Source organism: Triticum dicoccoides, chromosome 5B (assembly GCF_002162155.2).
Source record: "Triticum dicoccoides isolate Atlit2015 ecotype Zavitan chromosome 5B, WEW_v2.0, whole genome shotgun sequence".
NCBI lineage: Eukaryota > Viridiplantae > Streptophyta > Magnoliopsida > Poales > Poaceae > Triticum > Triticum dicoccoides.
The window spans coordinates 58,031,269-58,055,144 of record NC_041389.1 but is presented as its reverse complement, the minus strand read 5'-3'; the positions used below and the strand labels follow the sequence as shown (position 1 = coordinate 58,055,144).

Below are 23,876 nucleotides of genomic sequence, written 5' to 3'. Positions count from 1 at the left end.
GGTCTTCAAAAATTGCTCTCTGTTTTATTTTCTCTTAGACTTTGAGATTGAGCTCTAAACTGCACTTCTGCATGGTCATGGTAGTATTAATCGTTTGTCTGTAAAAAAATTTAAGTAACTCAATTATATGTTGACAAAGGACAAATCAGTCGTTGCAATCCAGGATAAGAACGGGAGCCCCGCTAGCTGTTTACCTCTCATATAGCATGATACATAGATACGGTAGCAGAACCGGAATGAGCGTACACAAATATTTTATTGCTCGTGTTGTCAAAACACGTACTTTGTCATTAGATGACCAATGAAGGAGAAAAATACACACAGGAATGTGCAAGTCATGAATGTCACTTGGTAGGTCTAATAGGCACTGATTTCGTATCTCAGAATGCTTTATTTTAATATCTTTTAAACTAACTAAACCTACCGAAATTAATATTTGTTGTTAAATTTTCTCACATCTTATATCTATTCCAAATCATTGTGTCTATTCATGAGTGTTGAAGATCACAACAAGATGAATGATTTTGCAGTTCTAGTATGTAATAACGTCCAAGCAGAGTTATTCTATGATAATAAGTGCTTAATCCTGAGATAGCATAATGTGTATTTGTGTTATCCTGAGAACACACTCTGTTTTTTGTGATAATGACGCTTAATCCTGCAGCATATATGTATATGTATGTGTTTTTAGTCTTGATAACTCTTAGTAAGAATTTCTGTTATGTATTTTCACCTGGTGAAGTTTCAATGTGTTTGTTATTGGCTGGTTAAGACAACAACTGGGATTCGTGAATATACAATTGTGATGATTTAGTGTTACAATGCGTGCTTTGTGTGTTGTTTTCAGTGAAGCAGTACTACCTAGATTCACTACTGGAATCCCTGTGCGCCTCCGCATGCGCAGCTGAGCCTTGGCCACCACACTCTGTAGTTAGTATTATGTAGTGCAATCTGATCTGCTTTTAGGTTTTAAGGAGTTGCCCTTTTGGATGCCTGTTAGCGAGGCGACCTTGATCTCCTTGTAAAATATTGCCATCGCGCCATGGTAAACTTCATTACTGTGCAACACTACACAAAGAACAATTGTTGGTTCCAAGATGATTCATTTTGCTGTGATTTTTGGTCATACATGAATCAGTTTGTACAACGAACGCGCGTGTTTTGTGTCAACGATAAGCGATATATTTGGTGTGCTGTGTGATGTAACTAGACTGTAGACCTACCTGACTGCTATCACCCAAAACAACTAGACCGCAGTCTTCCTGTTCTTCAAACATTGCTCTCTCCATTATTTTTCTCGAAAACTTTGAGATTGAGCTCTAAACTGCACTTCTGCATGGTCATAGTAGTATTTATCCGTTGTCAGTAAAATAAATTCAAGTAACTCAAAGTTTCTCAAAAAAAAATTCAAGTAACTCAATTATATGTTTACAAAGGACAAATCAGCTGTTGCACCCAGGAAAAAAGCGGGAGCCCTGCTAGCTGTTTACCTGTTAATCTAGCCTGATACATAGATATGGTAGCAGAACCGGAATGAGAATACACAAATCTTCTATTGCTCATGTTTTATAACATGTTCTTTGTCAATAGATGACCAGTGAAGAAAAAGAAACACACACAGGAAGGTGCAAGTCGTGAATGTCACTTGCTAGGTCTGATAGGCACCTTATTTAAGAACTCACAATTCTTTATTTTACTATCCTTTAAACTAACTAACCATGCCGAATTAATATTCTCTCATCTTATATTATAACCCAAATTATTATGTCTGTTCATGGGTGTTGAAGATAACAACAAGATGAATGATTCTGCAGTTCTAGTATGTAATAACATTCAACTAAGTGGTTCTATGATAATGAGTGCTTAATCCTGACATATCACCATTATTGTATTGTAATCCCGAAAACTTCCCTTTGTGAGTCATTTGTGATATGGGCTAAGCATTAATCCGAGCACACTAGTTTCAGAACATGATTTCCCGTTACTATTATGCAGTGGTTGCAGTTGAAGTGCACTTTTAAATCTAATTCTAGAAATATAATTCAGCTATTTGTGTTAGTAGTCCTTCGAGTTGTCTTGGGAATGGACTCTTATATTTGTAAATGTGTGCATCTGCAGATCCTCTCAAGGGGACCCAAGAATGCCCGTGAGTCATTTTGGTAAGGATCCTGGTGTGTCGCACAGCCACACCAAACCTTACGCCACTCCAAGGAAAGGAAGTTTGAGAAGGCTCGTGGTAAGGAGGAACAGCCGTGGCTTCAAGATTTAAGTCAGCCTTGGAGCGACTATTGTTTTGTTTGAGCACTGTATAGGTAGTACTTGCTGAGACATAGGAACTATGCTACACATGTCTGAAGTAGAATTCTCTCATGCTGAAAAGAATAGATATTGAATCTTATGATACTTCTTTATCCCCCCCCCCCTACTTCAGAGATTAAGGGATGAACTGGTGCATTCTTTTGGGCTTGGATTTTAATGGTTGACACTGTGCAATGTTGCTTATTTCCACTCCTAGAATGATCCTTGTTTCCACATAAGCTTTTTTGATTGGAAGTTTATTGTTACCATTGCTATAGTTGGGTTACGTTAAGGCATTTGCCCTTTTCTCGTTACTTTTTGTTAGAATTGATGATGGGTCTCCACTGTTTGATGATGTGTTTGTCTGAGCTGCTCTTGCTCTCAGTTGGGTTTTTTTTTCATGCAAGAATGCGGCGGCAGTGGTGTGCAGTTGAGGTGTACTTCAAAATTTAATTCCAGGAACACACTTCAGTTATTTGTGTTAGTAGTCCTTCCAGTAGTGTTGTGAATGGACTCTTATATGCAAATGTGTGCATTTGCAGATCCACTTGAGTTGACCCAAGAATGTCTGTGAGGCGGTAAGGCACTTTGGCAAGGCTCCTGGCGTGCCTCGCAACAACACCAAGCTGTACATCAAGGGAAGGAAGTTTGAGAAGACCTGGGGTAGGAGCAACAAGCATGGCTTCATCAAGGTTTAAGTTTGCCTCTCTTGTTAGTCGTTGTTGGTATGGAGCGGCTGTTGTTCTGTTTGAGCAATTGACAGTAACTAAAGTACTCCCTCTGACCGTTTAGATCACTAGAGTAGTGATCCAAGACGTAGGTGGTTTGCAAAATCTCTCTCTCTCTCTCTCTCTCTCTCTCTCTCTCTCTGCTGATTGCGTCCAGGACCATTCTGCAGAATTTTCTTGATGCTATAGTGGATGATATATCGATGGCATTCGTGGACTTTGCACAAAAATGACATCCATTTTATCCAGTTATGTACGAGTATCACTTTGATATTGAATGTCAATTGTTTATAAAAACTGATGTTGGTTGTGTAGTGGTTTCCCTGTTTGGATTCATTTTCCTTATTTTCCGTGTTGTGTTGTGTGAAAACATAAAACAAAATGTAGAAATGATGCTCCTGTAGCAAGCAGTACATGTATGTCTGTTAATTTATTAGGTAATTTAACAGTGCATGTTCTTCTCTCTTTGGAGCAGTTTTCTCAGGGACAATGAAACCTGAGCTTGCTTAATTTGTTACTTCTCAATGACCATTGGTCCATATGTGTTTGTTAATATTAGTCTCAAGTTTTGACAAATGAAGCAGTAGGATCACATGATATAGTTGTGTCTATTGAGATCTGCATTTTTTCCGGCGACGACGGTTACTTCAAGTGTAATATAAAAAATATTGTAACTTGCAAGTTACCTACAGCCAACCATTCTTTTTTCTTTTCCTTGTAGCAGATGGACTAAGCTAGTATGTATACTAGTGCTGGCTATTGTCTTACCGCTTGTGAAGAGGGCCGGCCAAGGAGAAGTTGTTGCTGCATGGGGGTTCAAGGTCAACATCATCACCATCAACCAAGGTGACCCGTCTCACTCCCCCCTGTTGGTTTTAGTTCACTCGTCGCATGCTGCCATGGTTGCATATGTTTTGGGTTTGGCTTTGATGACTCTCGGTAAATCATGTGCTAACTGCTAGCTAATGGTTGCTCTTACCTAGTAAAATGACTCGGTTACCATTGTGGGCATGGCCTTTGCTATGTAGGTCGTCGTGCTTAGGTTACAAGCCAAATTTTCCACATCTGAGCTTTGTCGTTTTGGTTTGGCCACTGAATGTGATGTTGAGGTTGTGTGGGTTGTTTGCGGCCAGGGCCTGATTGATGGACATGTTGTTTTTGCTGCCTTAACTTGTTTTGTATGCAAGTTTGTGTGATCACCATGCCTGTCGAGGAGGACGGGTGTTGAACTAGTTAACTAGCTAGGTACAGCCATACAGGTGTCATATAGTTTGTTTGATTCGTGAATCTTTCCAAAGTCTTCAAATATGTTCATAAAGTAGAGTTCTCATAAGAGTTGAGTTATCACCGGAACCTGGTGCATTAGTTTTTTTTCTCTATGTTGAGTTATCATAAGCAGTAGTTTGTTAAATTCTGAAATCAGGTGCATTAATGCCATGCTGCTTCAGTTATTTTTGTTGCATAAATAAGCGGTTTGTCACAGGTTCAGTAGCTGTGTGATCAATATTATGCTACTCCCTCGGGTCCATATTAATTGACGCTAATTTAGTACAAAGTCAATTAATATGGATCAGAGGGAGTACTGTTTTTGATCTTTTAGTAGTGTGGGTTTCATAATAAAAATAATGAGGTGCATTTGTACATAATGGTTTGAGTCCATGCTTGTTTCTACCAAGTATAAGTAATTCAAAAATACGAAATGTGGTGTACCTTTGAGAGATAATGTCAGACTCTTTTTCTTTATGGTAGTAGTACTTACCAATGTGGCTTGCGCTCACTGTAGCTATAGCATAATTTTGTCTTGTCTTGTGTTCTTAGAGGAACAAAGAAGCCTCCATTTTCTTATTTTGTTACTTGTCAACGGCAGGCATATGCCTGTGTGTGTGTGTGTGTGAATAATAATCTGAAGTCTTGACAAGTGAAGCAGTAGGAGCACATGTGATAGATGTGGCTATTGTGATCTACACTGTTAATTACCTCACCTAGATTATTTGCTTTTGTTTCCTGCGATGACGATTGCTTCAAGTTAACTCGCAAGTTACATACAGCCAACCATTCTTGGTGCACTAAACTATTTTGTTTGTTTGATTTGGAGCAGCAGCAGGCACACTTCATCGACGACTGGGACCCCATGCCCAAGCTGACGAGGAGGACACCGTCGAGTCCGACCACCTCGACCATGATGACGCCCTGCACAAGGTGAGTCCTCTGTCATTAGCTTGCTTCCCTGCTCTAAATGAGTGTCTCTCTCATACTAGCAAATTTTTCTAGTTACTACACAAAATGATATCCGTTTTATTCAGTTCTGGACTATTATCACTTTATTGTGAAATGCCAATTGGTTATAAGAATTAAGAACTGATGTTGGTTGTGTAGTGGTTTCCCTGTTTGGATTATGTTTTCTTATATGTGTTGTGCTGTGATTGAAAGCATGAAGCAAAATATAGGGATGTCACTCACGTAGCAAGCAGTACATGTATGCCTGTTCATTTATACCTATTTTAGGTGCAGAGTGCATGTTCTCTCTCTTAGGAGCAGTTTTCTCAGGAACAAAGAAACCTGAGCTTGCCTACTTTGTTGCCTGTCAATGACGATTGCTTCATATGTGTGTGTTAATAGCATTCTCGAGTTTTGACAGGTGAAGTAGTAGGAGCACATCTGAGTGATGTGTTTATTATGATTTACACTGCTAATTCCCTCATCTAGATTATTTGCATTTTTTCCGGCGACGTCGGTTGCTTCAAGTTTACTATCAAATATACTGTAACACACAAGTTACCTACAACCAACCATTCTTTTTTTCCCTGTAGCAGATGGACTAGTATGTATACTAGTGCTGGCTATTGGTCTTACTAATTGTGTGAAGATGGTCGGTCAAGAAGAATCTGCTGTTGCAGGGGTTCAAGGTGAACACCACCACCATCAACCAAGGTGACTTGTCTCTTTCCCATGTTTGTTTTCTGTATCAAAAACCGAGGTTTAGCTGTGTTGTATTTATTTATGGAAATTTTTACTCTTTTTTTGTTAGTTTGATGAATTTCGCAAAAGGCCAATTATCAAGATGTTCCCTGTGATATAGCATTTCAGAAGTACTGAGAGTGTTCAGATATAAGCTCTTCATGTCATGTTTTTATAACATTTTGCCTGTTAAAGTACCTATTTGAATTATCTGCATCTGGCAAGATAATGCTATGCTGGCTCTATTTTGTTTTTTTGCACCTGTTGACTCGTGTACAACATTTTCTTGGCATAATTTGGCATCCATTCCTTTTACAGCTCGCCTTCATGGAGCGCCATGTGTCATTTCCACACTTCTTGACTAATCTTTGCACAGTTCTTGGAGGTAATATTTCCCTGATGACCATTTTTCTGTATACCTTCTGTCCATAGGTTACTTGGATTGTTGGTGCTGAAGTTCACCATTTGATAATTCAAAAATATGCCTTTTCCTTTGCGTTCACCATAAGACAACAAGGATTGATTGTCCGTTTGTGGTAGAAAGGATTGTCTAGTCATATATTGCTTGAACTGTTGATGCTTCAACAGAACAATTTGCATTTAAAAAATATGTCTTTTTCTTTGATTTGCCATGAATCAAGCGGAATCAAATTTCCATTTGCCGCAGAAAAAATTGTCATGAACTGTGATTGATACTAAACTTAAGCTAGTTGCCCTTATTGTATTTTGATGAATGGATGGTCTAAAGGACAGAATGGCATCATTTATATGAATGGATTCCTGACTATTTGTGTCTGTCTGAAGGATTTACTTGGGCCCCACTGCGTTTTGAGAACTTGAGTTGAACCTCTAATTTTCAAAATGAACTCCTGATAGCTGTAGACTTTCTATTTCATACTTCTTTTTGGGTAAAACAACTTGACACACAACCTTTTAAGTGGAACAGACTCCATATAGAATATTTAACTTTATTTTATATGCAAAACCTGTATGGGCACTATGTTTGGAGGTTTCTTGATGCACCAGACATTTGTAATACTGGGAAGCTCTTCACACTTTAATATATCAGTCCATTTACACTTATATGAAACCAGACACCGTCGGTACCTCAGTGTCCGGCTGCATGAGTTCCGGTGAGCCCCCGTTCTTTCTCTCTGCCCTTAGATGGTGCGTCCATTGAGCCGTGAGGGATTGTAGTCGTCATGCTGTATGTAGTGGTGTTGCTCTTCCAGCCACCACAATTATCTTGTGCTTGGTGGGAATTAATTAAAAATGGCTGACTGGGAGAATTATGCCTTCCAAGTTAGTGAGGCTTAGAATGTTGTTTTCTTTCTTTCATTCATTCTTTTGTTGCAAACCTAGAAAAAAAGTGCATTGTGAACCTTGAAAAATATTTGTTTCGTATTTGGCCTCAATTGGATCGGTAGATGATGTTGTAGTGATTCCTGCTGGATAGTTAGTTTCCCTCTGGCTACATGAGGGACCTAATCTAGTATCTTCTAGTTTTATGAAAGGGCTCTCTCTGCTTGAGCATTATTGGTAAACATACTTGTCTACTTGTCAAGCAAATTACTTGCCCTGTTTTTTTCCTGAGTTGCCACCGGGCACTGTTCTTCTAGGAGCAGACTTCTCATTCTTCTCTGCTCAACTTGCTGCATAATATCTGCGGCTAAGCCACACACAATTACGGTTTTAATTTCATTCGGGTGATTTTCTTTCTTCTCATGCAATAGAATAAAATGTAACTATTGTGGTGCTGTTGATTGCTTAGTTTATTTATTTATTTAAGTGTCATCAGTCCTATGGTGTCATTCATTTGCTTCTAAATTATTCTTCTCATCTCCTGCAATTTAGATAATTGGAAAACACATGAATGAACTAGTGCTGCGGTGATGAGCTTGAGAAATTTAGATAATCAAAAAGCACATGGGCTGAACTAGTGCTGCACTGATGGGATTGAATGATGCATGGCGTAATGGTCTTAATATGTTCTTTTGTGGGATATATATGGTCGTTTTGCATTTCTGTTATTCCAGTTTGGTTGCCGTGAGATTCAATGGTCTTCTTTTAGATTTATGTGTTCTGATTTGACCATGGCTAAACACTTTCAAAAACATGCCAGCTCTGCTTCTGAAAATTCATGACTGAAAAGATTGTTATACAAAATCTGAAGCATTTTGAGAAAAATTGTGTTATCCTGGTAGAAAAATCTGAGCCATTTCATAACTGATGTATCTGTTAAATTGATGAGACTCTTTACCATGATCTCTTCCATACGTTTCGAATCTGATTCTATTTTCTTTGAGCTTCTTGACTTATTTGCGCCTTTGAGATTCCTGCTCGGGTTTGTGTTTTCGACCAGAGAACTTAAGAGTATTACCCTGCTTCTTTGATCTCCTGAATATAACTATGATTCTTTGCGCCTCAATTGCAGACCCGAAGACCTCTCTGTCCTTTTATTTGGCGGATTCAGTTCGTGCAAGAAAGCACACCGAAGATGGCTATTGAAGCAGCTCTGCTTGCTCCTCTGATCACTCCGACGCCTCCTGTTCTGCCCCTCCAGTGGCTGCTTCCTCTTTGGTTCCCGCATAGGTAAGCTGCTGGTTTCCCCTCTCCTTTGCTCTCCCTCATGCTCTATGTGCCCACGACAATCGAGTTGTGGTTGATGAAATGAATAAAGACCATATACATATCTTTTTTTAGTACCTTAAAGCTTGGATCTTTTTGATGAATAAGTATTGAAACAATTAAAGCTATAAACTTTATTTGTTTTTATGCCCTCAACGAGCCATGTGCTCATGGCTGATTGTCGTACTGTCAATAAATCCATTTTATCTCAACCAATCAGAGCTTGTTTCGCTGTGACTGACACATTGCTTTCATGCTAACTTCCAATTAACCAAACCTTGACTACTAGGCAGTCTTTGTGTGTTCTGTGCAAACCCAATCCCCTAATGCAATAACATCATTCTGTTTACCGTGGGATAGTAGCCTTGTGCTTCAGCACTGATTTAGTGTCGATGTAAACAGTTTTGGTGTTCCTGTTACAATAAGCAAGAACTACACAGGGCGGAGCTTAGAAGTCTATAACATATCACACATGGCACAAAATCATCTAGATGAGGCAATACAACATACTTTGCTTCAACTTCAAAATCATCTAGATGACTGCGTACTCCTGTATGTGGCTGCTACTATGTTGTCCGCCTATGCAAGATTCTGTTGTGCCTAGACGATTGCGCATTCCACTTTCTGTACTTTTTGCACTGCATGCTACTCTCTCTGTAAAGAAATATGTACAAGGTTTGGTACTACTCCATGTTATAGCTTTGGTAGGATCCCTACTTTTTCTTGGTGTAACACTGTCGTGTATGTATAGATAAAAAAGTGTGTTAGCAATATTTAGTCTGCCTAATCAAGGGCGGATGGTCATCCTGACTCTGAAACATCCAACTTTTTTATCAGTCTATAAGTCTCGATCAAATCCAGATTGTATGTACATGGAAATCTGGACTAGTTCTTTGGCCACTATTTTATTTGCTTTCTATCTCTGCCCAGGCGGGCCTGACTTGATGGTGAGGACGGAGAAGAAATATATTCCCTATAGCCCTCGGGAAGTTTGGTTCTGTCATGTATACAAGACGTCTGCACCTTGAACCATGAGGTGGTTTGCACAATCTCTCTCTCTCTGTCTCTCTCTGTGTGTGTGTGTGCTGATTGTGTCCATGACCGTTGCTCATCTCGTTTTCTAGGGTTTTAGAGCATTGAATTTTGCGCTGGCTACTGTGCCATTTAGGCTTACATTTGTGCATCTCGTTTTCTAGGGTTTTAGTGCTGAACAAACAAGCCCTCCTACGAGCGCTTGTATAGCTACAAGTAACAAGAGGCTTTGTCATGGATCACAACATCTATGATAAGTCAACTGCTTTTTTTTGCCCATATGTATCATCATTTCAATTGAGTTCTGAAAGAGCCTTCCCATGTTTGTTTCATGTATTATAAACTGAGGTTTAACTGTCTTGTATTGATTCATGGAAATTCTCTTCTTCTTTCTTGTAATAAAGGATTGAAAGCTAGTCCCTAAATAAAGGAACTGAAACCTAGGCAGCTCAAGGCCGAGTCTGCTCCTTATTTCCACCAGAGTACTCAAAGCTAATTGATTTCCTTGTAATTGGCCATAAAATTTGACTACCTACCTTTTACTATCGGATGCTCACCTTCAACAGTGTCTCTGTTTACTAGTATTTTATTTTTGACGAATTGGATACTTGACATGCTTCTTACACCTATTTTGGAGTACAACTTTAGTTCTAGTCTTAGAACCCTTTTTTTGTTTCATATCAGTAACCATTTTCTCTTGCTAAACTTCTGAGAGTGCACCGTACCTTGAACTCCAGCTTGGTTTTGAAGATATGTATCTAAACATTTTCTTAATATTTTGCAGTTGCAAATATCTTATTCCTTGATTCACCTGTTTGTGTTGCTTATTCATATTCAAAAAGCTCTGTTGATATTTTGAGCATGATGATAACTGAATTTTAGTTAACTGGAGGTAGTTATGCTGGTTCATGGAATCTTTATGGGATTTTGTTTCTTTTATTTATGCAGTCTATTGTCTCTTTTATGTTGTACAGCTAGAGTAAACATAATCTGTACAGTCAATTGGTTGGTACTGTGTACAAAGGAGATGGCAAGCTAAAGATTTGCTTGATGGCTTGAATAACTTCAAACTCGATTAATTTTGCTTGCTTGGTTGGGTGAGATTTGATTAGTGGTATCATTGTTGTACAGCAGATTAAATGGCTAGATGAGGATTTGTTTGATTGGTCGAAAATCTACTCGTAGCTATATAGGTTTCCTTTTTCTTGGCTTGAATAATCCCGGATAGACAATTATGGTACTGGTGCCTGCATTCAGTATAGAAGAACTGGTCTCATGTATTGAAGTCTAGTACCTTTTCATGCTTGCTGGCTTGCATGTTTGCTGAAGGGTACTTTAACAGCTCATTGCATTCACTGATTACATGATGCTTTTTTCTTGCAGCAACACCGCAGGTTGTGTTCTCTTTGCTACCATTTGGTGAAATGAAAAGCCCCTCCGATCTGGTGAGGATGCTCACCAAGGTGGCCTCTATTATTCTTCCTCCCCGGCATAGGTGGTAAGCTCTAATTTCTTTGGGCCTACGTTGAATCCCTTCCCTACAAGTGTTTGTACTGCTACAAGTAACAAGAGGCTTGGTCATGGACCACCACATTTGGCATAAGTGACATGCTTTGCCTTGGCCCATATGCATCATCATTGCAATTGAGTACTCAAAAGAGCTTTCCCATGTCTGTTTTCTGTATGATAAATCGAGGTTTAGCTGTGTTGTATTCATTCATGGAAATTGTCTTCTTTTTTCCTTCTAAAGAATTGAAAGCTACATAACTCAAGGCCGAGTCTGCCCCGTGTTTCACTAGATTACTAAAAGCTGATCGGTTGGTTGATAAACCGGAAGCTCTACTTTCTTGGCACAAATCATTGCTTCTTGCAATTGACCAAGAAATTTGACCAACTTGTGGATGCAAAGTCCAACCACACTTGTGCAAAACAAGTACCTTCAACATTTTTCTATCTAATGCTCACCTTCACCATTGACTGAGTGCACAATGTCGACTGCTTGTGTTCAGCAGTATTTTATTTTTGATGAATTGGATCGTTGAATTGCTACTTACATGCATATTGTAGTACATTGTTAGTTTCCAGTCTTACAACCCCCTTTTTTTGGTTTCATATCAGTACCCATTTTATGGATCGGTCTTCCTAACAAAGTGGCTTGAACGATTCCCTCAATACAAAGACGGTGAATTTTATTTAACTAGAGAGTTATGCTGGCCTAGAATCTTTATAGGATTTTGTTTCTTTTATGAAGTCTACTGTTTCTTTCTTTTATGTTGTACATCTAGAATAAACATAATCTAGAGAGTTAGATTGATTGGTACTGTGTACCTAGGGGATGACAAAGCTCAAGATATGTTTGATGGCTTGAATCATGTGGGTACTCGATTTAATTTTGCTTGCTTGGCTGAGTGATATTTGATTTTGATGGTGTCTTTTGTTGGATAACAGAGTAAATGGGTAGATGAGCATTCTCAACCCGAGGGCGTCCCCTATCATCACCCATATATTATGGCGCAGCTAAACTCGGCCAAGGCGAGGAGAATTGGCCTATGATGAGCTCTTTGCCAGTGTCGTTGAGAACCTGGGATACATGCTCATCTAGAACTACATGAATAGGTAAGTAACCCATCTTGCTGTCCTCTTCGTTTGTGGCATGCCTTACTGCCCTTCTCCTGCTCATTGTTTTGGTGTGCTAGTAGATGAGTTTCTTATGTTTGGTCGGTGCTTGCAGGCACGGAGAAGCATATTTTGGTCAATGTTCAGAAAGAATGCTCAAAACTCTCAAGATGACATGCCCTCATCAGAATGATCGTTTGATGTCTCTTGATTTTAGCAATCACGTTCCAACGGACCTTTTGGAATCAACTTTAATGGTTGTGCTTAAATGAGAACAATGGCATCCATCCTGTTCTCGCTCACAATAAACAGGTGCTTGAACCATTATTGAAGCAAATGATGGTTGAACCTTCACTTTGTGCTGCAGAATACCATGTATTTCAATGGTACTTTTGTGTGTTTCTGATTTAGTATCTTTACCCAGGTACTTGCTGGGGGGAGACGATTAATGGTCCAGAAGGGCCATTTCATGATTTATGAGCTTGTGAAGAGAGCACCGGATGAATTCATCAGTTTGAAGCTTAAAGAATATATTTCATAGGTATGCGGAAACCTCAACCTGTATGTATAGTAAATTTGTAATAGCATAACTGCTTGCTTCGTGTAAACATGTCGAAGGCATACCATCCTGTCGCAAACTCACAATAATGTGAGGTGCTGTTTTGGACATGAATGTTCTTTTCTGATGTACATGAATTGGGTTTTTCTGTTTGGTAATATAGAATTAGTTGGTCTCTTGATTAGAGGTGCCTGTGCTCCCTTTTGTGTCTAGACCAATTCACTCCCTGAAGCCCAGGGATGATAGTTTATATTGATTCGTTGATGCTGGTAAATAAATCTTGTGAGAGTAGTTCCTTTTAGAACCGCATAATCTTTGTAATATTTTGTATTTGCGACTTGGGCGGCGACGATGAGATGAGATGATGCTTTCATCGTGAGTAATGTCTAGAAATCCTGGTATTGAACATTGATGCATGCAAATCATCTGATGACTCTGTCGCTTTGATAACCAACTAAGTTGTGGTTATTTGTTGTTTTGCCAGGACAGTTTGTACGAGATGCAATCATGGATATCAGCATGATTCTCCTTGACGCACAGGAACAAGACGGCGACGTATGTTCTACAGGCAAACTCGAGTGGCTCGAGGCGAGATTGTCTTTGCTGCGATCCTCTGCATGCACAGTAATATTCGAATATAATGTCTCCCTTGGTGGTCGCCTCACATGACGGGCACCATTATCAAGCTGCCACACTTGTCTTTTGTTTGTTTGTTTGTTTCGTTCACATGTTCGTGGGATGATGCGTATATGTTTTTGGAGAGTTGTTGTTTACATGAGCAAAACTTGTGATGGACGTGTGGATAAATCTTATCATCAGGCAGTGGATGTATGCATAGATTGATCAGAATTATTGTCAGCCATGTTGCATCATGTTTGAAAGATGCAATCAATCCAAATGTTTCTAGTTGATCACATAATCAGTTTGTCTTTGATGCCATCCCTGGCCTATGGTCCATTTGCTGATAAGCGCTAGGTAGCATATTCCTGGTTTGTTATTCTTGTGAAACAAGTCAAAAGGGATTGCTCATGCCCATCAACATCAATGAAGGCTTGAACATTAGTAACATAAATAACAAGCTCCAGGGACAACTGAGCTCGTTTTTTCTTACCCAAAGAAACTAGGATATCCTACTAACTTGAGAAGTTTGCTAAAAATAGAGGAACTTAATGATTCACTCCTTTCATGAAAATTGATGTGCCTAGGGAAGCACACTAGTCAGCAAGTTTTTGCGCCACCTCACTGATCTGCTCCGTGTCATACGTTCTAAGATCATCTGTACATATAGTAGATATAGTCCATTCATCCGCGTGCAGGGTGTGTTTGCGACTTGGGTGGCGATGGCGAGATGAGATGATGCTTTCCTCGTGAGGTTGTTCTACCCTCACAAATCCATACTCCTCTACCCTCACAAATCCATACTCCTCAGAGCCATCACGGATGCATGGCGAGGTGCTGGTCAATGGCATCAAGTCACACCCAGCAATATGGATCATATGTAAGCTCTTCTTTCCTCACACAAACTACTATTCTACTGACGGTAGCACTGCATACCATGGAATGGATTCCTTAGGTCCTGCACTTGTAAGGGTATACCAGTTGGGCTCATGTGCCGCTATAAATGCCGCGAGAAAACCGTGCCACTTAATGATTCCCATATCAGGAAAAGGATGCAAGACTGCTATCATCATCATGTTATTAAATATCCTAGGGAAGTCGACTAGGCAGCCAAGAATGGTTTGGCTTGCGCCACCTCACCGATCCACGGCATCACGGGTCCCTTGTTCTCTCCACCATGCCTTCTTTCATGTTTATATATACTAGAAATAGTCATTCATCCGCGTGCGGGATGCGTGTGCGACTTAGGACTTGGGGCGACGGCAACGAGACGAGACGAGGCTTTGGGGCGACGGATGCCAATTAAATTGAAAAATGGAGCGGTGGAGGCGTCGGCAACTTGTGAAATACCGACGGCGGCAAGCATCGCCAGAGTTGGCGAAGAAGGACATTCATGCAGTTGCCTCCCTTCCCTTGGACGGAGCCTGGAATAGGAACAGGGGATGAAGAGAGCAGAGCAGAGGAGGACGCCGGGCAAGTGCGGCGCCATTGTGCTTGATTGTGCATCGACGACAGAAGTGTCTTCGGGGAGCTCCTTTTCCGGCGGACCGCGGTGGCTCGCAGGCTACGGTCGACTCCCTCGGGGCGAAACTGGAGGTCATTAGTGAGGCAAACCTAATAGTGGAGTAGGGTCAGCGTCGGCGGGAACAATGGGCGGAATTAATGAATCGGGGAAGAAGAAGGATTGGGCGAACTCATCAAAGGAAGAAGAAAGCAGCCTCCTTTTTATTATTATTACTAGGTGAATGCCAGTGTGTTGCAACCGGATACGGAATAGTATGGAGTATTAAGAAATGATAATCAAGATCATAATTCAACTTCATGGGGATTACATTTAACTTCCACCTCTACTATCACCAATGTGCACCTGAAAACAATTCCAGCCTATTTGTTTCCACAGGGTACATGTAATTATCTGAAAGCATCAAGCAAATGCCATCCTATTTTCTAACATAGGACTGGCTCCATTCATCTACTTGGAGTCTGGGACAACTATATGCTCTGTTCCTTCATTTTCATTGACATCTTCAAGCACACCCTTTTGGAAATAGCCCGGCGCTACCAATCAAATGCACTAATAAGGGAATTGGTACTACTGACATGATAAATAACGTGATCAGCACTGGCAAGAAAAATACCATGATCGATAATAAACACGAATTCCTTGGATATGAACTATATTAATCAAACGAGAAGTTGGATCGGTGGGATCTTGAATAAAGCTGGACCGGTGACCTCAGATTAAAGAAAATAATTGTACAATCAAATAACAAAGAAAAAGGATATGCTTCGACGAGCACCTCAATATCTGCAATGGGAAAGCTAGTGTGACACAAAAAATGGGAAAACTTTGGATTCAATGGATACTTTGTAATGTCTCTATGAAGTAAGGGCGAATGATAACTTGCATGAACTGGTTGTAAAATTAGATTGCAGCCAGCGGCAACAAAATCATAGCGAAGGCTGATGCGCTTCCTACAACACAAAAAACAGAATAGACCGTTGGAGAGCAAGATAGGGGAATAATATAAGGGCGAAGTAGAAAGAGAACCAGAAAACAGTAATCCACTTCGGAGACCGGGTTCGGATGAGCCCGGTGAAGTAAAATTGCAGAAAATAGGAAAAAATATTGAAAAATCCCAAAAAAATTGGAAGCAAGATACGCATGTGCGTGACGTTCGTGCAATTTTTCGTGATATTTGGACATTCAAAACGCGCGGCAAAAAAGAAAAATCCGTACTGTTTTCCATATGTTTCTCTCACACCTAATTTTTTTTTGCCACGAGCTCCTCAAATTTCCAAATGTCAGAAAAATTTGCACGAATATCATGCGCCTAACCATCTTTCACCATAATTGTTTTGAATTTGTTTGATATTTTAAATGCATTTACTGTTCACTCCCGGGCTCATCTGAGCCCGGGTAGCGGGAGCCAAAACGCTGCTCTCGTGAGACGTCCTTTCATGACCTACATCCGCACAAAATAATGGGAAATATAAAGAATGCTCAACATCCCTTCAATTGCGGCAACACATGATCTTAGGCATGGTTGTTCCGCAACCTGCAGATGTGTATAAGAAAACCCAGTCAAATAACCAGCCGACTTGAGCTTCTACTTGGCTAATCCTACAATTATTGCCATAATCCAATAGTTGTCAGCTATCTTACATATACTATATAGCCATTCATATACTATACTGCATCTGTTTTCTTCTTGGAGATCAAACTTGATATACTATATGGTTTACACAATTCACAAAATTTGGGGCGTTGTTACAAATAATAGACAATGCACATCAAGTTCTTAAGTCGCCAAACACTCCATTAACTACAATTTCACTGGTTCTTTTTGTCCAAAGAAGTTTATTGAACTCGAAAAGATCCAACATTCTAAGTAATTGGGCAAGTGAGGAAGCACAAAGCAAAGGTATACCTGGTGATATCTGTCAACGAATCCACTTGGAATCCAATTTCTCTATGGGGGCCTCTCTGGGAGCTTTGTTTAGCTTTGGACTGACCATGATTTCTGGATTATCATGTAGAGGTACAACATTCTGTATATAAGTTGATTGGCTTGGGTCAACTGGTTGTTTCTAGAAGTTGATGCGAGGGAACTTCTGGGCACATGAGACACATTTGAGTTCACGAACACAGATGATTTTTTATTTTTTTCATCTCAGGTTTATCACACATTTTACTTGTGTCAAGCTTGCCATACTTCTCCTGCATAAACATGGCACACATCTCTGCTTTTTGCATATCATCTGCAGATAATGGTCTGCTATTATTGTACATATGCTCCTAGCAGAATGAGCATTCTTCACGGCAGCTTTCTGACTTGGATGTTTTATAAGTAGAACTTTTCTTCTTTCTTTGGACTCTATAAATTAGCTATGGAAATTCAAACACGCAGTTTGAACTATGCTAAATGTCAAGATAGGTAAAGTAACATAGAAAAAAAAATCAATTTGAAGATGACCACATGCACAATTATATACTATTATTATTTTTATTACTCATTAACCATCCAATTTACACAGTTATAACAACAATAGACAGCAAAACTGCCTTTTTCAGGACCTATGTGTCCACAAGCCGTAATTGAAGAGAAAACATAAAGAAAGCTATTAGTCATACAATTTTAACCAGACACAACACACATCAACTAAGGAAAAATAAAAATTTAGAAGTTCCTAAAGAGTACTTATAAGAAGTGCAAGATACTGATTAAACTACCAAAAAACCACCAGATCTTAGTAATGATTAATTAAGTAGACGCTACTATTTGCTAGGAATGAACTATAATATGAATGTGACTGGAACAATAAAATATCCTATGATAGCATTTTACACACACACGCATACACACACACACACACACACACACACACACAATCACACACACACACACACACCAATATGTTCAGAAAAGAGAAGTAAAACTCGTAGCAATGAACTTATATAAACATAATAAAAGGATACTTGTCTGCTCAGGACTCTTTTTTATACGACTAATCAGCAGAAGCAGTGAAGCAGCAGTAGAGTTTTCTTGGGCTCAGAGTCTTTCTGCATAGTGCCACACAGATCAAGTGGAACATGGGACGACGTCCAAGAATGCTGATGTTGGGTTGTAGTATTACAGATAATCTGAGCAGAAAATCAGACATGCATTTGGAAATCTTGACACACATACACCATCGATGGACAAAATACCTTCACGTGACCAAAGCCACCACCAACATGGAAGTACAAGAAACGTGTCGCACACTCCAGCGCCTCTGCCAACCGCCTGCTTGAGGCCACCTTGTCGCACGGCTGCTTCTAGGCCGCCATTGCCGTGCTCGAGCAGGACGTTCCGAGACGTTGTCTGTCATCCGCTGCCGTGATAGGACCAGGGAGATCACGGCTCATGGCAGGAAAAGTGAGGAGAGAGAGAGAGAGAGAGAGAGAGAGAGAGAGAGAGAGGTACGAGGCGACTTCAACGGTGGCAGCGAAGGATGAGTAGGATGCAGATCAGTGCGGCGGCGCTGGAAGGAAAACGGGGCGTGGAAGAGGGGATCGACTGCTCCGAGCCTCTGATCTGGAAAGGAGAATCTCAATCCCTACTTCTTTGGGAGGAAGTAAATGCCATTAATTGGGGGCCAAAAATCATGGCAAGTACAGGAGGAGGGAAGGACGACGCGCGGGCGGGGGAGGGACGGACGAAGTGGAGGACGTAAGAGGGGAGACGGATCATTATGTTTCTTTTAGGTAGTAGAGATTTTCCTGATCTGATCTGAGAGAGAAAGAGATAGAAGAGGAAGGAAAGATTGTGGGAGGAGAAACGAATGTTTGCGTATGTGGCGGAAAATTAATGCAAACCAACTCTGACTCGAATCGCCATTCGTTTCGTTTTATAATTATTAATTAATTAGGATTAGAAAAAAAAAACAAGTCCGTGCGTGAAGTGACACGTTCGAGTCTTTTTTTAGGATCAACGCTTCTGCATTTTATTTAACCAGCGAAGCTGGGGATGTCATCAGCGATTACAAAAAGAACAAATTTAGAGGGAGATCCCCACCACACCTTACATAACTCATCATCCACACCTACTTTGGCAAACTTATGCGCAGCCTCGTTGGCTGACCGACGAACCCGCCGTGCCCATCCTAGGCCGCCGCAGGCGTCGCCGCACGCTTGCCGCCGCACTTGCCCTAGGCCGCGGCAGCAGTAGCCGATGCGGGGCACTGCAATGGCGAGGGCGAGGAGCACGCCTACGCGGGGCATCGCCATGGCGACGCGACATTCTCATCGAGCTGGAGCACGCTATGACGACGCGTGTGCTCCGGCGAGGCAACATGGTGGACGGCGACATGAGGGCAGCCATGGCGGTGCGGCTCCGGTGAGACGAGCGAAGGCGACGCGGCTCCGGCGTCCTGCAGATGAGAAAGAGAGGGGAAGGGGAGAAAAGGTGGGGTAGGTGGCTGTCATGCGGGCCATGCGCGGACGCGAGGACGCAAACGGCGGTCCGCTTCGATCGAAATCCATCTCAAGTTTGGTCTGGAAATAGGGTCGAACGGACACAAAAAGGACAAGATGGGTTCAGGCCGTCGCGCGCTGGGCCTTGGGGTTTGTCCGTTTTGCCCCCAAACGGATAGGGCCGGACGGATGGGGTCGTGCGCCGGAGTTGGCCTTAGCAGTAAATGTCCTGCGTACTTGAATTAATCATGCCGATCGATGATGCATGAGCCTGCCTTGATATTTGATAACGACCATGCCATGCCATGCATGTGTTTTCGGAGCACGGCGACGGGACATGGCCGACTGACGGGAGATTTCGAGCGATCGCATGTAGCGAGCGACAGGCCAGAGCAGCGTGTACGTCGTGGCCCAGCTTATTGTACTGCAAAACGCAAACTGAGACCACGGCATTAAGGGCGAGCTGCTGGACGAGACGGAGATGCTGGCGAGGGAGTTTTTCATGCTGTCGATGAAGGGGAGAGAGAGGTACCCAATGGTGCCGCACACATCCAGGGCTATGGCCACTGTCTTCGCCGACGAGCAGAAGCTCGGCTGATGCAACATGCTAGCGCTCCGTGTCACGCAGGCGTCCATTCGACAACAGTCTGTGGCATGGCTCTCGACACACTCACAGGGATGTTCCGCGACGCGGTGCAGCCGGTGTGGATGAACTTCTTTTACTGGACGGGAGCGTGATCACCGTGCTCCAGCATGACGCCGGCTGCGCGAGGCTGCAGGTCCTCTGGGCTAGCGCCTGAGTGCACGTTCACCCCAGCTCGCACGCTCGTTGTCAATCTCAACGACTCTGCTCACTAACGACAGGTAAAAGACTGTCGAGCACCAGGTGGTGACCAATGCCGACCAGGACCTACTGTTCGTCGTGACCATCTACGCGCCGAACCGTTGCTGATGGGGAGCCATGCTGGAACCAGAGGTTCAACCATGGGAGTACAACCAACATGCATGTAGTATTAGGCAGAATTCTTCACATGGGCATACCCAGGGGGTCGGCTGTCATTTGTTTTCACAAAAAATGCCCATTTAAAATTGTGAAATAAAGATATCTCACATAAGATTGAAAGTTGAGATTTGACCCTAATTATTCTTATTTGTAAAAATAACTCCCACCATATTTTATCCATTCACTGTAAAACAACAACTATTCTAGATCTTCTGTCATTATAAAAAAAAATGCACACAAAAAAATTAAAGTACACTTTTTAGAAAAACTATAAGCTTTCAAGTAGCATATGAGTATCGTAGGAATTACTAAATAATATTATCGTATATAAGGTTTTAAAAGAGAATAAATATATTGTTTGCATAAAATAATATAACTAATAAAAATTTCAAATTAATATATTCAGCATACATCATTAATAACTATTTCTAGAGCTCTCTGGTAGATATTGTCCACTGAAATCGTCCCTTAAAAGTTGCGAAATATTAATTTCCCATATAAGATTCAAAATTATGAAAAAATATGTTGTACGCGCAGATGTGCAGGAAGGGGCTACTTTGCTAGTTATTTTTAAAATCACCTTGAATTTTGAAAAAGAGAATATTAACCGCACTAGCTAACTATATCTTTGATCAACAACATTTTGAGCGCTATATATACCTTGAATTTTGTTTCAGAATTTCTATTATGTGACTAATGGAGATTAGGGCAACCCAGCTTGAAGAAAAATAAGTATATGTAGTGAGTGACCACATTATGAAGGAAGTAGTTGTTCAATGAAGAAACAATCAACCATGTAATTGACATACTTTGATTAGAAACATAACATTCAAGCAACAACTAATTGAAGCACACACAATGTTCGAACATACACAACACACACGCATGTTATACATACCAACTCTTTCACACGTAAACTGTAAGTAAGACTATCGAGGGTAGCTTGCGGACAACACAAACTCTTCTTCTTGACTATATTGCCTGCTCGTGTCCTCTAAGCTTGTCCATCTTATAGGTGATGTATACCTCATTGCTGAATAGCTCCCCTCATATGTTGCATCCCAAACCCGAAAATGCTCTTTGGGTCCTTGAAGTGCTCCTAGTGTCATCTCCACCGACATCATAGTTGGTCGCTCCTCTGCTCTTAGCTTTATGCACGACATAGCTAGAGAAGCTACCACTTCAACTTGGCTACCTCCCTCCTCAATTACTTGTGGATCTAGTATTTCTACCAATTTACCTTCTGCAAGTAGTTCAACAAATTGTGCAACTAGCCCATCACCGGTGGAGGATCTATATATAATTGGCATCTTCCTTGTAAGCAACTCAACGAGAATAACTCCAAAGCTATAAACATCACTTTTTTCTATTAGACGGCCACAATAAACGTACAGAGGATCTAAATATCCCAATGTTCTCTGCACCACCGTTGTAATTGTTGTTTTATCTTTAGGAATGTACCTTGAAGCTCCAAAGTCAGACACCTTCGCTGTCAAAGCATCATCAAGTATATTGGTGGACTTTATATCTATGTGTATTACAGGGACAGAAATACCCGAATGAAGGTAAGAAAGGGCCTTGCCAATTTCTGCTGCAATCCTTAATATGTCTCGCCAAGGTACCGATCTTAGTGGTTTCTTGTGAAGATAATCACATAGGGTTCCATTGGAAATGAACTCATAAGCCAACAAGGGGACTTCTGTCTCAAGACAACATCCAAAAAGCTTTACAATGTTCCTATGATTGATCTATGAGAGTATGGAAACTTCATTTATAAACTCGTTAATCTCACTCTTGACCACAATATTTGACTTTTTGATTGCAACAACATGCAAGTCTGATAAAATTCCTTTGTATACGGTACCATGCCCTCCACCACAAGCTTACGAGTTGGGTGAAACTTGTTTGTGGCCTTTTCTAGCTCCCTTAGACGGATGATCATCCTCTCTGCAATATCTGACCTATGAGATACTAATTTTTTCAACAATTGTCCATGATTTTGATTGAAGAACTTTTGTCTCAACTTTTGTTCCTTTTGATGCTTAAGCTTGCGGACTATTATGTTTGAGGCAAGAAATAAAATTAGAATAGTTGGGCCACTAGAAACTGATAAACCAATGATTAAACCTGCAAAAAAATAGACCGATGGGCACGTAATTAGCGTATGCGGTGACATGACCCAATAGTAGTTGAAGGAACAGATATGAGGTTGGACTCAGGGTTTGAAGTCTTGTTAAGGGGAGAGGTATCACCCAATTGACCAATAATCTACTAACTATACCATGTTCAAATTTCAAAAATATCAAAATCTAGCCAAAACTATGTCTCAAATTGAAGTGACGCAACTAACAGGAGGGGTCAATATTTAACCCATGTAAGTCCGCTAACCAGCCACTAACCAAAATCGCAGGTGGTTCGCATGAGAAAGGACGTAGTTAATAGTATGTGTGGCTAGAGAGAGTGTTGGCTTCTATTTCAAAATTTTGAAATGCATTATCTGTTAGTAGTAATGTAAAAAAATGTATGTTTCATGGCATATTTAATCGTACATATATTCTTATAAGTTTCTTTTTTTATGCATCTTTAAAAAAACTTTCTTATTGATTGTGTTCTTTGCTCGTCTATAAAATGGCGGTATTCCATTCTTATATAATTGTGGGTTGCAACTGATTTATTTAGGGATTGTCTCCACTTGAAATAATGAAGAAATCTGCATTGTATCAACTTAGTAGTACCGCAGGTTTATAACCCTTCCTACTACTATGGCATGTCCCGGGAGGGGGGGGGGGGAACGGTAGAGACCGTTTAGTAGTAGCAAGGGTTAAAACCCCGCGCTACTACTATCAACTTAGTAGTAGTGAGGGGTAAAACCTGCGCTACTAGTAAGTAGCAGTAGCGAGGGGTATAAACCTGCGCTACTAGTAAGCATCTGTGTATAAGCTTTTCCCTAGTAGTGCATCCATATTACACTTGTATCACCATCTCTTCGCTGAACTAGTGTACCTATACAATTTACCATTGCATTGAGTGTGTTGGGGACACAAGAGACTCTTTGTTATTTGGTTGCAGGGTTGTTTGAGAGAGACCATCTTCATCCCACGCCTCCCATGGATTGATAAACCTTAGGTCATCCACTTGAGGGAAATTTGCTACCGTCCTCCAAAACTCTGCGCTTGGAGGTCCAACACGAGTCTACAAGAAGAAGGTTCCGTAGTAGATATCACGCACCACCGCGTCCCTGACTACACGATGCTTACTTGCACCAATGGCACCACAACGGCTACGTCGACATCTTCATCCCTGACCCAACATCGACCACGGTGTCCCTCGCATGGCTACACTGGCCCAAACTCTCGGCTACCTCGACATCGACACAAAGGGCTATCGTCTTGCTTGAGCAACTCGTCGGTTTTCCTCTGTAGTCAACGCGTCCGCGGCGTGACACCGTCCATGACACTCCCGCTACGGCTGCACGGGGGA

At 41.1% G+C, this 23,876-nt stretch overlaps 1 pseudogene; it reads right to left on the bottom strand.

Annotated features, from left to right (window-relative positions):
• Positions 1-21,325: 21,325 nt before the first annotated feature.
• On the bottom strand, positions 21,326-22,770 carry LOC119309045 (annotated as a pseudogene).
• Positions 22,771-23,876: the final 1,106 nt, after the last annotated feature.